The 15,107-nt window shown below is 36.2% G+C and overlaps 1 protein-coding gene across 9 annotated transcripts in view; it reads right to left on the bottom strand.

Annotated features, from left to right (window-relative positions):
- The window catches only part of LOC133519967 (TLD domain-containing protein 2), a 184,824-nt gene that overhangs the window by 164,353 nt on the left and 5,364 nt on the right, over positions 1–15,107 (bottom strand). For 3 of the 9 annotated variants that reach the window (XM_061854268.1, XM_061854301.1, XM_061854400.1), the window contains exon 1: positions 5,893–5,997. The exons of 4 other annotated variants lie outside the window; for them this stretch is intronic. The gene's annotated coding sequence lies outside the window, so the exon portion shown is untranslated. Of the gene's footprint in view, positions 1–5,892; positions 5,998–15,107 lie in introns of those variants that run through there. 2 more of the 9 variants (XM_061854293.1, XM_061854319.1) reach the window with 2 other exon arrangements.

Genomic DNA, 15,107 nt, shown 5'->3' with positions numbered 1-15,107 from the left:
TTAGTACAGTTTCTGATTTGGACAATGCATTCTGGTTTGGATTGAGCACTTTCCGTGCATATGTCGAAACTTTAAAGAGCCATATGTACTGTAAAACGTTGTACGATACACGTGCGAATAGGTAATTTGTAACTCAGTCGTGTCTCAATTTATCACCACTTGTTGCGAATTTGTTTCCTATTTTCTGCACTTGTATCGTAAATAACTATTTCAAAAGTGTTTTTAACAAACATACACGTCGAGATCGCTTACCTTCTTCCTAATGCTAAAAACAAAAAGCGGCCAAGTGCGAGTCGGACTCGCGCATGAAGGGTTCCGTACCATTTGAGACGTATTAAAAAAAAATCTACTTGCTAGATCTTGTTCAACATTTTACCACTTTGGAGACATATTTTACCACTTTGGAAGTGCCTCTCGCGCAAACTATTCAGTTTAGAAAAAAATGATATTAGGAACCTAAATATCATTTTTGAAGACCTATCCAGATATTTTAGATACCCCACACGTATGGGTTTGATGAAAAAAATTTTTTAAAATTTTATGACGTATTAAAAAAAAACTACTCACTAGATCTCGTTCAAACCAATTTTCGGTGGAAGTTTGCATGGTAATGTATATCATATATTTTTTTTAGATTTTTCATTCTGTTATTTTAGAAGTTACAGGGGGGGGGGGGGGGACACACATTTTTTCACTTTAGAAGTGTCTCTCGCGCAAACTATTCAGTTTAGAAAAAAATCATATTAGGAACCTAAATATCATTTTTGACGACCTATCCATGGATACCCCACACGTATGGGTTTGATGAAAATTTTTTTTTTTTTTAATTTTATAACGTATTTAAAAAAAAATACTTACTAGATCTCGTTCAAACCAATTTTCGGTGGAAGTTTGCATGACAATGTATATCATATATTTTTTTTTAGTTTTTTCATTCTGTTACTTTAGAAGTTACAGGGGGGGGGGGGGGGGGCACAAATTTTACCACTTTGGAAGTGTCTCTCGCGCAAACTATTCATTTTAGAAAAAAATGATATTAGAAACCTCAATATCATTTTTGAAGACCTATCCATAGATACCCCACACGTATGGGTTTGATGATTTTTTTTTGATTTTCAGTTCTAAGTATGGGGAACCCCCAAAATTTATTGTTTTTTTTTTATTTTTGTGTGTTCGGACAGACAGACGGACATGACGAATCTATAAGGGTTCCGTTTTTTGCCATTTGGCTACGGAACCCTAAAAACAACGGGTTGCACTCCGGGAGTGCCGGCAGAAGTGAAGACTTGAATATGAACGTTGTGCATTTTTGATATTTCGGAGAAATTGAGTAGCAGTTTTATAAAAAGAGATAATTCTCTATTATACCTACGTAAATAAATTTCAGTGTGGAAGATATTTTGAAATGCGAATTTTAGTGTTAAGTACTACGAGTATATAACATATACAGAGTAATTCATGAGAAGTGAGCAGTCACACTTGAATATGATACGATTTTTCAAAAGTAACCAGGCTTCGATGACATTCAATTTGCAAGTCACCATGATGTTACGTGTCCGTCTTACGAATTTTCAATCTGACGGTCATGTGACACCTGACGCCCTGACGCGAGTTTAATTTTTTTTTCCCCATATCACAAAAAGTGCACAGCGCCGCTAAAGAAGTTTTCACTTAAAAAATAGCCACAACCGAATACCTTAGAACCTCCGCCTTCTATGAAATTGAAGTCGGTTAAAAACGAACTATATCAATGTAATTCATCCAAATTGGGAATTATTCCATTCATCCAAATATCAGATTTGAATGAATGAAAAGTTTATTCACAAGAACATATGCTACATTAGAATATCATTAAGTGTACATTATTGACCCTTGATATGCTCGGCCCTAGGGCATGTGAAAATTATTTGTATTGACACAGTTTATGCATATCAAAGTAAAATACGTTACATAAATGTTGTTTTTTCTAAAATATTATCTAATACAAACATTAAATTATTAAATACTCGTACAGACGTATAAAGTTTTACTGTTTATTTATATCAGCCAATTATTAATTGATAAGAGGCAGTTATCGATTTTAGTCGCCAAAATGTCAGGTTCTGTATTCGGTTGTGGCATTATTATTTTTATGTTTGTTCACTGATTACTCCGACACCTGTGGTCAAATTTGAGTAATTCTTTTTTTGATGGAAAGGAGCTACCTCCAAGTTGGTCCCATTTTAATTGGGTTCTGATCTGATGATGGGATCCATGAGGAATTGAGGGAACTCTTCATTTTAAAAGGCACATGTATGGTGATTTAACTGTATTCTTAAGCAACTCAAGGATTTCCTCTCGTAAACTACCAATTTGATGTAGTGCTACTTTAGCCTTACCACGAGTTTGACTCTACATATTAACTGACGTTTTCGTAACTTACTTTCTGTACATCTCGCTCGCACTAATAGGATGCCAGTACGAGCGAGATGCATAGAGAGTAAGTTATGCTATAGCAAATATGTCAGTGTCAAACTCGTGATAAGGCTACTTACTGATTATGAAGATCACGGGCGTTATGTGGAACTTACCTGTTATAATTGGGTGTATTTTTTTGCAATAATTGTTATATAATTGAGTTTTTTTTAATGACTTTTGTTATTATTTAAGGTGTATAGGATAATAGAAATAAATGTAATGGGTGTATTATGATTTTTGATGTAGGTAGTGTTGGAAATAAGAGTTGAGGGGTAGGTGTGAGAGGTGTGTGAGGTAGACGGTGGTGGTGAAGGTAGACGAGGGTCTGAGGTTGGGGTTGAGGGGTTTGGGCTTGACGAGTCAGGCTTTGAAAGGCTAAGGGGTCGAAGGGGTGGTGAATTGATGGGAGACTAAGAAGTGGGGAATTGAGGAATAGGGAGGTAGTAGTGGAGTGGTCGAGGGTTGGAAGTTGAGGAATTGGGGGTTAGGATTAGGAGTTAAAAGGGTCTGGGGTTTAGGGGTCGGGGAATGGCGGTTGAAGGTTTGGTGTTGGTGGTTCAGGGTCAAGGGTTTCAGTGATCAGGGGTTGATGTGCTGTGAGGTTGAGTGATCGGAGGGTTGAGGGATTGGGCCAGTGGCGGAACGGAGGATAGATTTAGAGTAGTGGCAGGAATGATTATGAGAAAAAATGGGATGAGAATAACTTATTCTTAATCAAGTAAAAATAATCATGATTTTTTATTATAAATAATATTCCACGAATAAGAAGGTGTCTGGGTACCGTATAGGTAATACGTATATATAGAGGTAAAGTAGTCTCTTGTCGAATATTTACCTATTTTTATGTAATAAAATCGTTCAAATTGACAGTCGTTTAGTTCTAGTACCCGTACTGTTTTTAATTTGATAACCAAAGCATTAAGTACAATTTAGCTGTTCTGGGAGCCTAGCCAAGATCCCAATCGTTTGCGCTCCGACAACGAAGCGCTTTCTGTTTCTATCACTCTTACACACTAGTGCGATAAAGATACAGATAGCGTTTCGTTGTAGCAACGCAAATAATTGGCATCTTGGTTAGGCACTCTGGATTTCTTCGTTTAAAATAAAAGTCACATGATTTATTTACTTTAATTTAGTCTAAAATAATGAGTACAAGAATTATTATTATTCAAATTGATTGGAATAAGATCAAAATTTCTGTTTTTATCCTTAATCAAGTTAATTTTTCCCAACTCTGCCAACACGTAGTTTTAACAACGGAAGGTGAAATTCGGCCGATCTTGCCGGGGACTCTTAACTGCTCATTCTAATTTACTATTACATTCTCATCTTCAGGGTAATTTTGTAACTAGACATCTGATATAGTGGATTTGAAATAGAATCAGATTTTAAACTATCATCTACTACAGCAGCGTCTTAATTTTTAACGCAAGTTAATTGATTGCCGCTATGGCGTGGCCTTCTGATTCGCGCAGCATGACTAGAATCGATAATTTTAATAAATGTTCACCTTATTAAAAGCTCAGAACGTGAGAAAAAAAAAATACCTGGAGAGTTTAGGTACATTTTCGAATGACTTTATTTTGATCTCTTATATCATCGTCACGAAACCTCCACGCCATTCGTGATGACATAAACCACGACGAATAGCAACATTTGATTGATCGCTGCCAAACCTCAGTGACGTCTCACAGGATCGGGAATGGAGGACAATCGAGTCGAAGACGTTTCTGATGCCTTATTTGAGAATGGGAGCTGGACTTGACCGCGTTTCCTTAGTCCCTCAAGTAATATTATTGAGAACATAAAACAATTTCGATTATTGAAATCACATGTGATCTGTTAATTTCAAATGATCCAGAGGATAATATTAGTAGTCTCATGATTCGAGATTTTTGTTATATCCAATGGAAGAAAATATAATGCCAACTACATCGTAAGTAAGATATGCCTTTGTTCAGATATGTTCAAAACCGTTCATTCGTTACATCCATCGTATTAGTTTCTAACTTAGGCGACCCTGCCCGGGTGTGTGTGTGCCACGCCATCGACGATATGATTGTTGAAACAGATTGACAGACTACTGAGGTTACCTCCTATTCCTCCTGATACAATTCAATTAAGTAATTTAAAAAAAAAAAAAAAAAAAAAAAAATTTAATCTGTTTATTTCATATCAAAAAAACATGCATTTTTCTAACTTAACTACTAATCTTCAATTAAAAAGATTTTTTGAGTTAAGGAGTCTAGGCGTGTTGAATTAATTATACAGTACACTTCATCTTTGTATAAATTTTCATTATTTTCGCATTTTAAGCATGTGTATTGTGTAATAGTCAATATCCTGAACTAGAGTCGGAACAAGCTAACTCTGCATGGAATTTGCAATTACAAAGTGTGGCACGTCATCAGTAATGTCTAATTTCTATGAAAATTATTGTACTACAACCCTAATAATACGAGTAATAGTTCTAATCCTAATATCGTTTAATTTAAAATGTATTAAGCAGAAAATCAAGTTAAAATTATTATGAATTAGGTTTTGATGGTAGTCTGACGTGGCAGGAAGGTGTATTGTAAAGCAAGAAGTGTACACGGTGGCGAGTATGGAGTGAACACCGGACGCGTGTTGCGCTTGCTAAATATTTGACCGGTGCCGCTCGATATCAGCGACCTTGCGGCGGCGGCGCGCCTGCTCCCTGCCGGCCGCCCAGCCGCCCGGCCGCCCAGCGCGGGCACCGCGATCAGCTGTTATTCTCGAGAACCATGCGACTCGCTAAACAACATAGCTTTTTGCTTCTATGTTGTATGTAGAAAACATATTTCAAACAGGTGGGCGAAACAAACACTATTTTGTGTCAGTGTTCTGAATGAGTTCACGTTTACGATTATACCTAATGAATATTACATATCTTCATCTTATTTTATTATCAATCAACTTTTTGGGAGAACTATATTTATGTTTGAACGATCACGAAATGTACAAAGTGAATTATGTTTAAATTTATACCGATGTAAAGCAATAATTGATTTACTATTTTATGTGAATTAACTATTCTTTTATATAATTATATACGTCAGTATTACTATAGCTTTAATGCAAACTACCACTGAGCTTCAATTAAACACGTTTTTTTTAAACCGATGCCAAACAATACACTAAACACTTTAAATTTCTAATAAAACTGCTTTTACTACGAAACAACAACTGATATTTGCTATATTTTTTTTAACTTTGGCGATGATTGTATGAATTAATATACAAGTCATGATCTCATGATGATTATGGAACTAGTTTCCCTATATGATAACATTGATAACAAAACAATGACTATGATGTATGGAACATTAACGAATCGCTGTCTTCGGCAAGTATAAATGAATAATGAAGTGCAGTCAAAGCATCTAATGTGGTCCATGCATCGATGCAACGAACCGAAGAGGCTGCACAAGGTTTGTGTGAAGAAGCGCTGGCTGGAGGTAATACGGCATAACGCTTACACGATCTGCTTCGAAGGCTGGAAGCGTGCAACTGATGTTAGATAGAGATAGGAGCGCTGGGCAGGGACAGGGGTGCGCGGGCCGGGTGGCGAACAACAGCGCGCCCCGGCGGGTCCGACCCCGCTCCACGCCGACGCCGCCCCCATATAATCACAGGACGGTTCCACAACACCTACTTCCTTACTTACTCTACGTATATACCACTACTCTTAACTTATACGGATTGGAAACACCATATAATGAATTACATCAATGATCTTACGCCCCATTTTAAAATCAGGCTGACATGTTGGTCCTCTGACTCCAAATGAATGTATCTTCAATTCTTCGTCAATGAATACAAAGCCAAGAAATTTAAAAATTGGTAGAATATACTTTTGGTATTTAGCGACACGTTTCTATACCTACATGGTATTCGTAGAAATTGAAAACTGATTATCCGGCTAAGAATAGTAGCTTAACTTTTTTCACGATTTAAAAATATTATAAAAACATTTATATTTCATCGGTGGGCCGGGAAGGCAGCTTGATGACTTGCGATTGAGCTGTACACATATTTTGCATACATATGTAAATCAGATGACAATGCAATATTATTATGACATGGAGCTAATCAGATGATGGAGACAGGAGCTCGCCATGAAAACTCAGTGATAAAACAACGTAAACTAATTGTGTTTGGGGTGTTATAATTGTCTCGATGAGTATTAGTTGCCAAAAATGACATTTTTGCCAAAACTTATTAATGTCACATTTGTATACATAGAAGTCATCAAATTATTAAAAAAAAACTACAAAGCGAAAGAGGCCGTTAATCTATTTTGAACAATCATTGATCTAGGTTCAAAAACCACAAAGGAAACAAACGAAAACACACACAGAACGTATACAATTTGTATGGAAAATTATCCCCTCCCTTTGCTTCTTTAGGGGCCATGCTTGGTATCGTCTGTCGAGGAAAAAACATGTAAAGTTTTACATTCGCTCCACGGCCGATGTTTGTTACAGATGCTGTTTCTGCACTTTGGACAAAACCTGCGTTGTGGATGTTGGTCTCATACTCTTATTGTAGCAATATAAACAGCCTTCTAGCCTTTTCAATAAGTTGACCCCGCCTACAAAAAATCATAAGTTTATTCTGTGGCCTCAAGAGCTCTTTCACAAGTCAATGCAACATTTACAGTGACATGAAAAATACACATCAACATTTTTTTTATAAATACTACAGTCAATAAATGGGTAAACATTACATATAATAATCTTAAGATTAACAATACATTAAATTTGGAGATGTAAAAGGTCAAGAGCTTTTTCACAAGTCAATGCAACATTTACAGTGACATGAAAAATACATATCAATATTTTTTATAAATACTACAGTCAATACATGAGTAAACCTTACATATAATAATCTTAAGATTAACAATACATTAAATTTGGAGATGTAAAATGCCTTAGCTGTATTTCCAGCCATTTATGACATTTTACACATCCGGCTTGGAGCAGTCACGGTGGGTGCCTCACGCACTGACTGCAGCGCAAAAACAAGCTAGAGCGACGTGGTGCAGTTATCGTAAAAAAATTAACCAGGGGGAGGGACGGACCATTTTTAGGGTACCGTAGCCAAATGGCAAAAAACGGAACCCTTATAGATTCGTCATGTCCGTCTGTCTGTCCGATTATGTCACAGCCACTTTTTTCCGAAACTATAAGAGCTATATTGTTCAAACTTGGTAAGTAGATGTATTCTATGAAGATTTTTACACAAAAATAGAAAAAAAACAATAAATTTTGGGGGTTCCCCATACTTAGAACTGAAACTCAAAAAATCTTTTTTCATCAAACCCATACGTGTGGGGTATCTATGGATAGGTCTTTAATAGTACATTACGATACAAGTGCGAAAAATAGGAAATTCGAAACGAGTGGCGATAAATTAAAACACGACCGAAGGGAGTGTTTTAAATCGACACGAGTTGCGAATTACCTATTCGCACATGTATCGTACGTTTTACAGTACATATGGCCCTTTAAATGTTCGACACAGTAACGTAATATGCTACTTCTCGCACTAGTGCTATAAAGTAGCCCCATATGTGCTGTAAAAATGATATTGAGGTTTCTAATATAATTTTATTCTAAACTGAATAGTTTGCGCGAGAGACACTTCCAAAGTGAAAAAATGTGTGTCCACCCCCCCCCCCCCTGTAATTTCTAAAATAACAAAATGAAAAATCAAAAAAAAAAATATATGATATACATTACTTTGCAAACTTCCACCGAAAATTGGTTTGAACGAGATCTAGTAAGTAGTTTTTTTAATACGTCATAAATAGTACGGAACCCTTCATGGGCGAGTCCGACTCGCACTTGGCCGCTTTTTAATATCGTTACTGGATACGAGAGTTGTATTTATCAATACGGTCTAATGTGGGCGAAGTGTCGGAAAAAAATGGTGGCTACATTTTTTCCCGCAAGTGGTACGTGGCTACATTCTTCAGATGACCAAAAAACAATTTCTTTAGACTGTGAATGATCAGTGGTATATAAGTATGTTTACCCTGCTGTTTTTAATAATTTGAAACCAAAACGACCTAAATCTGGTTTGAGGGGGCTAATTTTGCATCATGAAAACGTGACGCCGCATAAGACCAGTATCACCAAAGATTTTTGAAGAGTACAGAGATCGAATAGTTGTGTCATCCTTAGGGTAGCCATACGTCCCGTATTTACGGGACTGACGCCGTATTTAAGTATCGCGCCCCGTATTTTTACTAGTCCCGTTTTTGTCCCGTATATTAATACCGCTATAGAATACGTATTTTGAAATGGTCACAATCATCTCTGTTTACCCACATTGTCTCTATACCTATGTCAGTTAAAGCTATGGGAATAATGGAAATATGCATTTGCAACAAAATCAAACTTTGACTTCGTGACACGCGATTCCACAGCCCTGAGGATGCTCGATATGCCTACTTGCAAGCCGCAGAAGACCTTCCTAAAGAAGACTACCGGAATAATTTAACAAACTGTAATAAAAAATATTTGAAAAACTTAAGTAGATTTTTGTATTTCAAAACTTTCGCAGTTCCATTTTAATATTCAACAATTTCAGTTTTGTACTGTTGAGTGCATAGACCATGAATCACTTTAAAGGCGAAAGTCGTTTAAAAATGTCCCCAATCCCATATGTTCGCTGCAGGGACAGATGGGTATGAAACCATTCCCATCTGTGGCCGGCGGGGATAAATGGGACTAAATCCTTCCCATCCGTTACCGCCTCCTAATATTTCTATCTTTTTTTAATATACAAATGTCGATTTTGATAGTTGCTATTTATACAATTTCAATTCGTGAAACTAAAATCATTTTCTCAAACTTGCAATGAAATGTTGATATGACTTTTATCCAAACACAAATTAGGTCCGGTGCGATGAGTGAAGATGAAACGTAAAGGAAATCCATACAGCCTTACACACCCATAGGCCTGTAAAGCAAGCTACCTTTTTTGTTTATAAACGTCAAATTGTGACACAACGTCCTGGCATTCAACCATCAAATAGTAGATTCGTAATTTGTTTTAAGCTGTGCAAACTTACGAATAAAATGAATTGACTACTTTTTTTTCCTGCAACCCTTCGTTTCCCGGCCGGGTATTAAGTAACTTACATTACCTACTTAACGCGGTTCATCATTAAACGACCGACGATTTGACGACCGGTTTGGCCTAGTGGGTAGTGACCCTGCCTACGAAGCTGATGGTCCCGGGTTCAAATCCTGGTAAGGGCATTTATTCGTGTGATGAGCATGGATATTTGTTCCTGAGTCATGGGTGTTTTCTATGTATTTATAAATATTTATATATTATATATATCGTTGTCTAAGTACCCTCAACACAAGCCTTATTAAGCTTACTGTGGGACTTAGTCAATTTGTGTAATAATGTCCTATAATATTTATTTATTTATTATTTATTTATTTATTATTAAATAATTCACATCATAAATGTGAAAAAGTGTTTACTGGTTCTATCATAAAAACTACCTATAACTAGTATAGAGTTATGTAGTAGATTTGATCACTATTTTAATATACTTTATGCGTATGTATGTACGTGGTTATGGAACTGTACACGGTCCACCGCCACTAAGTGTAGGAATGATTTCCCCCCCACCTGTTCGCGAGGCTAAGAGTATCCAACAGTTCAAATCTAGGCTTAAAAAGTTGTATATGAATCATCAAAAGGAATTCCAGAATATACACATTACCAGCCCGGTCAGGGATGCGTTCATAAAGTTAACATTTAGGTAATTACTAACTCCACGATACACAATACATGTTATTTATTATTCTGTTCCAGTGTTAATTACCCCTTAAAAACTCTTGTTGCCTACTAAATGTTCTCATTTTTTATGTCAATTTTACAATTCGCTAAATGATACCGATACCTCTTCAATTAGCTGACCAAGGGCGGGCTTAAATCCAGCAAGCTGTACCCGCACCTTTTTCATTACTTACACAAGCAAACTGTTGCACATTGTTGAGATAAATACTTACCTACACCTTGTACCTATGATGGACTACTTACCTACCTAATACATATTTGTACCTATAAATTGCTATAAAAAGTAATGAAATAAACGTATTTGTATTTTATATGAAAGGCATTTCAAGTTTGATGGTCCCATTCTCCCAATTTCCAGTGTTTGCGAACTAAATAATTTAGTTGTCCCTGCTCATACCCTCTCTCGGATATTGAAATTTAGCCATATAGATAAGCTGTAAGTAGATATAGGTATTTAATTAGTAAATTCTGATATTCTAGCTTGACCTCGCTATGCGCCAAATATGGAGCTCGATTTGAATATTTAAAAATCATGTTATCAACCGGTTTACCGGAGAATACTAGTATGTTTACGTTACGGCACAGGTCCTATCAATTTTATTTTTAATGAAGATACCGGGGTGTCTCAGAGTAATAGTACATGTGCGAAAGATACAAGTGCGAAAACGACACGAGTTGCGAATTACCTATTCGCACGTGTATCGTACAACGTTTTACAGTACATATGGCCCTTTAAATTTTCGACATAGCTACCTACGTAATGTGCTAATTATCGCACTAGTACGGTAAAGTAGCGCCATATGTACTGTAATAGTACATTATGATACAAGTGTGCTAAGTTGGTCATTACACACGAGGCGATGTGTGTAATGACTATAGCACACGCGTCTCATACGAAGTTTTTCAACACACTTGGAAAAAAAACTTATAAATTAGATTTATTTTGTCAAAACAGTAAAAATACCTACAATATTCAAAATGGTGGCTTACCGTTTTAACATCGAATAATTGCACCAAAGCGAGCTGGGCTTGTAGGCACTTATTCACCAGTCCATTGAAGTAAGCTACTAACACGTTTTCCAAGAAAGACTGGGCGTTTTTACTGATATTCCATTGAACAAAAGTTTCATATGCCGCCAATTATTTTTAACCGACTTCAAGATTTCAAAAGGAGGAGGTTATCAATTCGGTTGTATGTTTTTTTTTAATGTTTGTTACTCCATAACTCCGTCATTTCTGAACCGATTTTGAAAATTATTTTTTTGTTTGAATGTATATATATACAGATTGCTCCTATTTTTGTCAAAACTCAGTTCTGGTGATGGGATCCATGAGGAATCGAGGGAACTCTTCAAATGTGAAAGGCATACATATAGTGATCTTAGTATTTTCATCAACAAATCAAGTATTTACATTTGTAGAAGTGACATTTGATGAAGTAGAACTGCTGATGATGAACAGAACGGAACTCTTCAACGATGCATAGTTCACGTTTGGCAATTTGTTCTCTTTGCTTGTTTGTCAAGCAGCTAGGTTTTCAAGGCACATTTTTATATTTCTACCCTATTTAGTTTTTCTAATAAATATCTGGTGCTTTATTTTATGCATGGTGTGAAATAATTTATCTTAAATACAGTCGAATACCTTATTGCGGGTATCTTACCAGTCAACCATAAGGCAAATCTGAAATGCGTCAGGTGGGTGCAGTGACAAAAAAAACATGTTACTTCCTTTTCTACATAATTAGACGTAGGACGCCGTCTTTTTAATTGCATTGTATGAAATCCAAAAACAACAATAATCGTTTTTTCACCGGTCTCCCTCATTGAAGTCGGTTTTTTTTCTTAAATGTTGTAATTATTACATTGATACCGAATTTGCGCCCACAACAACTTAAAACGATTTTTTCTTAACAGATTGTTTGCGGCTCATCACATTACGGCTGTTTACGATTTTGCCATACAAAATATTTCATAAATAATTTTAGGGCCCCGAGTCACAATTATACGACTGAATGGAAATATGTAAATGAATGGTTGTATGGCAATATTGCTTTCAGGAACATCTTTGGGATTCGCCAGAACATAGGTTTCATCGTCAATAAATCGTTGAGTATTTTTTTCAGTTAACTTTTATAAACTTCGGTTACCTCTCTTGGCACGTTCCTCTTGGTATTGATGGTCTCAGAAGCAGTTTGTTTCACATACGCTTAAAAACCTATATCTTTCCTTTTGCATTCTGATGACAGACCACTTTGATATTTTTGATTTTATCCGATGCCACTCTGACGGATTTTAAAGGAGCCTTATCAAAAATCGATGTGTATTGTACATATGTATCCTAGCTTGTTATTCGTGAAGGAAGTGTTTTACTATATCCTTTTTAAATATGAGACTCGTAAAATTCATGTTCTGATGCTTCATTTTGGAAAACTAATCAATTTATATGTATAGGCGTTGACGAGTCACTCAGTCAGTTAGGACACGTGCATGCACATGGGCTCATCAACGCAGCAAAATTAAAATTGCACATCAGATATATATAATGTATAAAAGAAATAGGATGCGATTTTCAGAAATTCAACCAAAGTCAGAAGTTGAAGTTTATATTAAGCGAAGAACTTACAACTTTGTTAAAAGGTATTTTATTACAATGAAAGAAAACTAATTTCAGCGTTTTTGAAAATTCATCCCCTAAGGTGGTGAAAAAAGGGGTTGCAATTCTATATGGAGATAAATCATTTTTTTGAGTGCGGGACTTGAATCTTTGTATAAATGCACACTATTAGAATACAAAAAAATACAGTGTTATTAAATATTCATCCACTTATTGATAAACAATTTTTTTATTATTTTTTTCAGTTAGGGGCTTGAAACTTCATATTAACAAATGATTAACCGTTCCTAATGCTATCTTTTGCTGCATAATAATCTGTGCTCATGTATAATATAGGCTTAGAGTCAGACCAAGATAAGTTGGCATCGATTTTCATAGCCTTTTATTGTCTATGCTTATTGCAATCCTTGATGTCTAAACAATAGAACTAGGTATGTACATAAAGTACATAAAAATTTACAAATACCGAATTAAAAATGAAATACATTAGTTGCAGCTGCACATGGTCATAAAACTAAGATAAAAAAGCGACCAAGTGCGAGTCGGACTCGCCAATGAAGGGTTTCGTACCATTTATGACGCATAAAAAAAAACTACTTACTAGATCTCGTTCAAATCAATTTTCGGTGGAAGTTTGCATAGTAATGTACATCATATAATTCATATATTTTTTTTAGCTTTATCATTCTGTAATTTTAGAAGTTACAGGGGGGGGGACACACATTTTACCACTTTGGAAGTGTCTCTCGCGCAAACTATTCAGTTTAGAAAAAAATATATGTTAGAAACCTCAATATAATTTTTTTTTAAATCTATATATTTAAAAGGAGCCTTTATCAATGAGACATGTCGGCTCCGTTGGGCCTCTACATTACATTTTCAATGTGTTACGAGTTATCAAAAAAACTGTACACGAATTTCGCAGTTTTAGACAGGGGTTCCGCCAATATCGAGTGAAAAACCCCAATATCAGTTACTGCATAACCTAGCTTCAAATAGTTGCGCCCTCTTGTCTCGAGTCCGAACACATTCCATTAAGAAGTGCTGTACATCCCCGACAGAGCCGCAAATACACTGAAAAAAATAGATAGCCGAACTGGTTTTGTAACTTTACTAAATAACTAAACTACGGTTATAAGAAAATAAACTTTGCATAAATTTACAAACTTATTTTGTAGTGTATACCCAGTACCTGAACACTGATAGCCAAACACGGTTTTGTAACATATAACACATAGTTCGCAAGTCCCAATTTTTGTGTAAACAGTAACCAAAATTTTGTTACAGTTATGCAAACATTTCTTTCAGTGTATCGCAGTTGGGCGACTCTGCTTTCCTCATCAGATGAGCAAACATATTTAATGGAATGTGACCGGACCGAAGCCTGTGAGCACGTACAATATTCGCCCGGTTTAAGTCAGCCACTTCCCACCAAGGTATCCGAGGAAGCTCACATTGAATGGTCTTGTACCATATTCCTTTCTCTTGCGATCTTGCATCAAAGAACTCCTTCCAGCGACCATACATTTTTCCTTTATACTGCGACTATTTCTAAGAAGTCTGGAGCGACATCAACCTCAGATCCCTCAGAAGCAGCCGCTGCCGCCAACCGGTCAGCCTCCTCGTTTCCCACCAAGCCGATATGTGACGGAACCCACTGTATTTTCAAACACCTTCCGCAATTTCGGAGCTTAGAGATTAGCATTAAGATTTTGTACGCCAGTGAAAAGCAACGTTCGCCTGAGGTACACCTGCTCAAATGTTGGATGGAACTTTTACTGTCCGTGAAAATTGCCACATTGGGATAATTTTTATTTTCAACAAACACTAAAGCCTGATAAATCGCACAGAGTTCCGCGGTCATTATAGAAACTCCAGCTGAATTTTATATTGTGCTCTTGTGGCACTTAATGGATCGAAAAAGGCAGCCCCTATTTTTTATCGCACTTCGATGCATCAGTGAATATTCTATAAAAATTAATATATTTTCTATTCAGTTCTTGAACCACATCAATACGCAGAGCATTGGCGTCGTGTGTGTGTTTCGCACCAACAACAGATTCTAAGCCGCTGTGCAAGACTTCATGTAATTCAATGTTTGACACCCAAACATCTAATTGAAACATTGGTAATGGGAATGACGGCTGAATATGCTCTACAGAGATTTCCTCATTTACGACAGCTAG

The sequence above is a fragment of the Cydia pomonella genome, chromosome 1, assembly GCF_033807575.1.
Source record: "Cydia pomonella isolate Wapato2018A chromosome 1, ilCydPomo1, whole genome shotgun sequence".
In the NCBI taxonomy this organism is placed as follows: domain Eukaryota; kingdom Metazoa; phylum Arthropoda; class Insecta; order Lepidoptera; family Tortricidae; genus Cydia; species Cydia pomonella.
This window is presented reverse-complemented; position numbering and strand designations above follow the sequence as displayed.